Consider the following 6,160-nt stretch of genomic DNA (forward strand, 5'->3'; position numbering starts at 1 on the left):
ATATCTCCAACATAAATCATTCTAGTAGTAAATGGCATTAGTATCCTAAATGTAAGTCTTTTTAAAGATTTCACTAATAGACTATACACGAATGTATATAGACATATTTTAGAGTATAGATTCACTTATTTTGCTTCGTATGTAGACTCATAGTGAAATATCTTAAAAGACTTATATTTAGAAACGGAAGGAGTACAGTATTATGCTCAAGTTTTTTTTCTTGATTTTCAGGTTTGTCTATGTATGTGTTTGGTTGCATTTTTGGTTGTACCCCTTTGATTATCAGACATGCTAAGAGCATCTTCAGTAGATGATGTGAAATACATCATTAAGAACGTAGGTGTGAAATTTACATTATGTAAACAAGTTTTTGCACTACTAAAAACACTCAAATTCGACAAATGAAGTAAAATACATCACTCACGCGGCCGGCGCTCCAACAACTGATGTAAAAACGGCCAACGACTGCGCGGCAGCAACGCTACACCCACACTAGCTATAAAAGTGCAACAGCCACAAAATTTCAAGTACAATCATTACATAAAACTATACTACAATTTCATCATCCCACACCATCAAACTATTACATAATTTTTCAGACCCACAACATGCGATGCGACATAAATACAACAAAGTTTTCTTGCACACTACAACAAAAAGGAAGATGAAACTAGGACACTCCATCCCCGCACCATTTTCACCAGTCCTCCATGACATCTTACTGAAGATCATTGTGTGTATCTGTATGTTTAATGTCATGATACGTCTTCATGAAGCGACTCACAATCCCAACAGAATTGGCCAAGCCCGGTCTTGTGTTCAAGAGACGTCTCAAAATTGTTGACCACACTTCTATACTCTCATGCATGAAATGCATGTGCTTCGCTCTTTTTTCTCAACTCAAGACGAGGTTTCATTGCAGCGTCAATTGGATTGCAATTCTTCATGCCACGGTTTTTCAAGTACCTTTCTTGCGTATGCCTTCTGGCATAGTGTGATTCCCTTCGGCTTTTGATGTATCTAAACTTTAAGGTAGTAACTCAATAGCCCTAAACTATTCATCCTGAAAAGCTCTTTCATTTGTAGCTTGAACATTGCAATCACTTCTTCATCTGCTTCGGTTATCAATAGGTCGTCAACATGATGCCAACTAGTAGACAATCCCTTTCTTGACCTCGCTTGTACATTACATGCTCTACTAGGGCTTTCTCAAATCGAAGATAAATTAAGTTCTGATCAAGTTTGATGTTCCACACCTGAGGACCTCGTCGTAGCTCGTACAAGACTTTGTGTAGCTTCAATACCTTGTGTTTTTCTTCCTTTTTGATGAATCCCGATGCTTGGTTCACATAAACTTCTCTTTCCAAATCCCCATCCAAAAACACGGATTTTACATCCATATGGTGTATTTTTTTATGATTCCTGTATCGCGAGAGCTATGAGTAATCTCACCAATTCCATCCTTGTAATGGGAATGAACAATTCTCCCATTTTTTGGCTACTAGGCCCAATTTTTTGCTTCACACATCTTTTGGTATCTTTCTTGATCTTTAATACCCACTTGATCTCGGTGATGGCACCTTTTAGGTGGCACCTAGCCCGTGTGGCGTCGGGCACCGAAACAAAGGCCATTTGCGTCTCCATGACCAACCACGGATCTGAGAAGTAGGCACGGTGTGGCTACCACGCTAGGCTTCAGGCTTCGCTTCAAACGGAGCCGGCTGTCCCAGCCCTCGCGACGAGGCGACCACGACAGCTTGCGACACGTACAAGGCTTCAATAGCCTACGAGGCGTCGTCGAAGGAATCCCTCCCTACCTGCATAGCCAAGAAGCGGCGGAGGAGGATGGTCAAGGGGATGGCAAAAGATCAAAGTCAGGTGGTACGTGCCATGGCTGGGCCGCCCTCCAAGGAGGAGAAAGACAAGGACGGGGGCAACTCCGATAGTGAGCATATCGGCCTCCATCCGTTTTGAGTCTTCGATCATTACTAACGCAAGGACGGGGGCAACTCCGATAGTGAGCATATCGGCCTCCATCCGTTTTGAGTCTTCGATCATTACTAACGCAAGGACGACGGGAAGGGCAAAGGCAAAGGCAAGGCCGGTCGTGGCATGAACTTATCCGGTCATCGTTTCATTCGTAATTTGTAGAGCATGTCAATCTTTTTGTAGTTCGATGACATGTGTCTTGGTACGTACGGTGTTGTATGAGCTAATATGGATTTTGAGTATTTAGTTTAGATGCATCTGATTGTGGAGAAGCAATTTTATATGGTTGTAGATCCTCTCAACTCCACGTGCAACAACCTTTGTATATATGCTACTAACATGGCCACTACGGCTTTGTCTCATGTGAATTTTATACACGTTGATTCCACACACGAAACCGCTGGCTCACCCCCTGCTTCCCCGACACAAGCTGCCGATTTAGCACCGCCGATTCCATTTTTTTCTTTAAGTTTTTCTAAGACATTTTTTTCTTTGGGTAGACACTGCCGGTTCCGATATTTCCTACTCCCTTCGTCTGAAAATACTTGTTCTAAAAATAAATATAATGAATGTATCTATAACTAAAATAAGTCTAGATTCATTCATTTCTAGGATAAGTATTTTCGAACGGATGAAGTATTTAGCACTGTAGTTCCTTTTTATTTGTAATTTGCAAACTGGCGTCTGCAGCTCTTAGTGTTAGACCGACCCATTTACTTCTCTTTCAAGTGGCACCCCCCCTTATCAGATAACCTCAACGCCAAAAAGAAAAATTGATAGAAAGGGAAAAAAAAGGCCTGTGTTAAAAAAGCCAACCAGTAGCGGCTTTGGATTGGCTCCACCGTAACTGTAAGGTCCATAATTAGGGTAAACATGGGATTAGTCGCCGCCGCCGTTCCAACTGCCTCTTGCCCTTCTCGCGGCTCGCCCATTGCCCTGCTCCCAAGAGTCCTGCTCGACTCAAGCGTGCTGGCTGCTGCTCTCAAACTCTGCTCGGCTGCCTATCTGATTCAGTCATTCAGATATTAGCATTCCATGTTCAGCTATGTGGCTGCTGCCTGTTGCACTTGTCAATTCTTCCCTTTCCTCTTCAATCAAGTAATCAGCGAACCAGCAAGTGGATCCTCATCCTTTATCAGTGTAATTTGTGAGTCTTCCCGCTCCAGATTTTGTTTTGTTTTCGTAATTTGGTTCGCATGTCCGCAATTATTATGATAATGATGTACCGTGTGACACACGTCAGTTCTTATTTTTATGGCACAAATTACCTATTATCTTGTACAGATTATTTGTCATTGCATGATAATTTTCATAGAAAAGAAATTAGCAGCTAAGATATCTTCTAATAAAATTGTTAATATTTTTTATCTTATTGGCAATCATAGAGGCCACTTTAAATTAATAGAAATGTAATGATATTTTTATGTCTATTCAAAAAAAACCTTGTTCTACATGATTATTTTTGTATTGGATTTTTTTTACTTGGCTCGGCTTACCCCCCCCCCCCCCCCAATATCCAAATCCTGGCTCCGCCACTGCCTCTTTCGTTCTATTTAATAGAAACTAAATAAATCTGTGCGCTATAGGAATCAAACTCAAAACCTCTGCATTCCAAGAGGATAGGTACCTGCTTCGTGTATACATACTTTGTATACCTTTTACTCATTCCACGGTTTCCCAGTTTGCAATATTTTTTCATTTTTTCCTTTTTCATTTTTTCTTCTTCCTTTTACTTTTCTTTCTTTTTCAAATTTTGTTTTCTTAAATGCACCAATTTCCCCCCAAGAAATGACGAACTTCGCTTGAATTCGATGAGCTGTTCTTTAAGAATGATTAACTTTTTTCTCCAATTTGATGGACTTTTTTCAAAATTGGTGAACTTTTTTCAAATCTGATGAAGTTTTTTTTAAATATGGTGAACATTTCTTCACAATTGATGAACTTCTTATGAAAATTTAATGACCTTTCTTCATATTTGATGAACTTTTTTTTGGAGTTCAATGAACCTTGTTTTAAAAATGCATGAAAATTTTCATTATCAGTGAACGTTTTTCAAATCCGATGAACTTATTAAGGTTTATGAACTTTTTCTAACAAACATGTACATTTTTCCAAAATCCATTACAAAATTTCAATTCCTGTTTTTCACGATTTGTTTCGTTCTGCTTTTCTAATGGGAGTTTCCATCGCGCCTGCCGCGCCCAATAGGAGGGAAAACCCTATTCTTCACTCTGTGCGAAGCGGTATCGAGCCTTCTCACAGGCGATGGTCTGGCTATTTAGTGGGGTTGCCGCGGCTGGTTTTGAAAACTTTTTAGGTTCCCAGCTGGTTTTCCGGTTTTGAGAAAATTTTAGAAGGTTCGTTGAACCGGTTTTTTCATTTTTATTTTTCTTTCATCTTTTCTGTATCTTTTTTATTCCAAAACTAGAAAATTATTCTGTTTTTTATTCCAAAAATGTTTTCTGTATCCTTTTTCTGTTTTTGATTTCAAAAATGTTCTAGACTTTCAAAAAATGTTTACGATTTTCAAAAATTATTCTTCAAACTAGAAAATTGTTTTTGTTTTTCTAAAATGTTCTATATTTCCCAAAAATATTTTGAATTTGTAAAATGGATTGAATTTCTCAAAATTGTTCTTCAAATTCGAAAAAAGGTTTGAAACTTTTCTTGATTTAAAGATTTGTTCTTTATTTAAAAATTCTTGAAAAATGTATATAAAATTGTTCGTTTTTTCAAATTTGTTCATGATTTATCAAAATGTTCTTAGTTTCAAAATTTGTTCTCGAGATTCAAAAAATGTTCGTGCTTTAATAATTTGTTCGCGCATTCAAATTTGTTTTCCATTTAAAAAAATATTCAAAATTGTTCAGGGTTTTTCAAAATTGTTCTTCCTTTCAAAATTTTATTCTTAAGATTCAAAAAATGTTCGTGCTTCCAAATTTGTTCACGATTTTTTAAAATTGTTCTCGGTTTCAAATTTTGTTCTCAAGACTCCAAAAATGTACATCATTTAAAAAAAATCCATGTTTCCATATTTGTTCGGGTTTTTCAAAATTGTTCTCAGTTTCATAATTTTCTTCTCAATATTCAAAAAATGTTCGTGCTGTAAAACAATGTTCGTTCAAAATTTGTTCAGGATTTTTCAAAAATGTTCTTGGTTTCAAAAAAAATTCTCAGGATTCAAAACTGTTTGTGGTTTAAAAATTTGTTCGTGCTTTCAAATTTGTTTGGGATTTTTCAAAATTTGATTATCAAGATTCAAAAAATGTTTGTGTTTTCAAAAAAAAAAACAATCATGCTTCCAAATTTGGTCATGATTTTTGAAAATTGTTCTCGGTTTCAAAATTTATTCTCAAGATTTAAAAACTGTTTGTGCTTTAAAAAAAATCGCGCTTTCATATTTGTTCTCGGTTTTAAAAATTGTTCATGTTTCAAAATTTCTTCAGGAGTTTCAAAAAATGTTTGTGTTTTCAAATTTTGTTCATGAATTACAGAATTTGTGCATGGTTCCAAATTTTATTTGAGAATTTACGGAAACATGTTCCCTCTTCTAAAAAATGTTCCTAATTTCGAAAATGTGTTTGCGTTTCACTGAGCATTCCATCTTTTGGAGAAAAATGCTTGCAAATTTCCTAAACTAACTCGGATCTGCACGGTGTGTTTGTTCTTTAAGACTGATGCTCCCATTTTGAATAGATATGAGTCCTAGCTCATGTGGTAGTAACACTTCGTGAAAAGCATTCAAACCTGTGTCCAAATCCCCGTGGTTGCAATACTTTTTTGAGCTAGGTACACGTCGAATATCGATCGTTGTCTTCATGGGCCGGCCAGTCGCAAACTCGCCTGTGCGAAACGGTGACTCCTTGCCGCAGAGAGCTCCCGCCGGTTCCTGGACTTCGGTGCGGTGCAAGCCGGCATCAGGCCGCTGCTTCTGCTTCTAGACGTAGCAGGCCCTGACAGAAGCTGCTTCTTTGTTGGCTTTCTTATATACCGTTTTTTGTACTTGTATGTAGTTAGAGTTTTTTCCCTCTCGTTAGGGTTTCCTTCTCCTGAGCGACTCCGTCACCACCATCGAGTTCTTACCCTTCCCTCCCCCGATCTGTCTTACCCGAGGTTGTTTCGGGCTGATTACGGGGGGATCATGTATCCCTGCCTGGCCTTTATCGACATC

The sequence above is a fragment of the Hordeum vulgare genome, chromosome 2H (assembly GCF_904849725.1).
Source record: "Hordeum vulgare subsp. vulgare chromosome 2H, MorexV3_pseudomolecules_assembly, whole genome shotgun sequence".
Taxonomy (NCBI): domain Eukaryota; kingdom Viridiplantae; phylum Streptophyta; class Magnoliopsida; order Poales; family Poaceae; genus Hordeum; species Hordeum vulgare.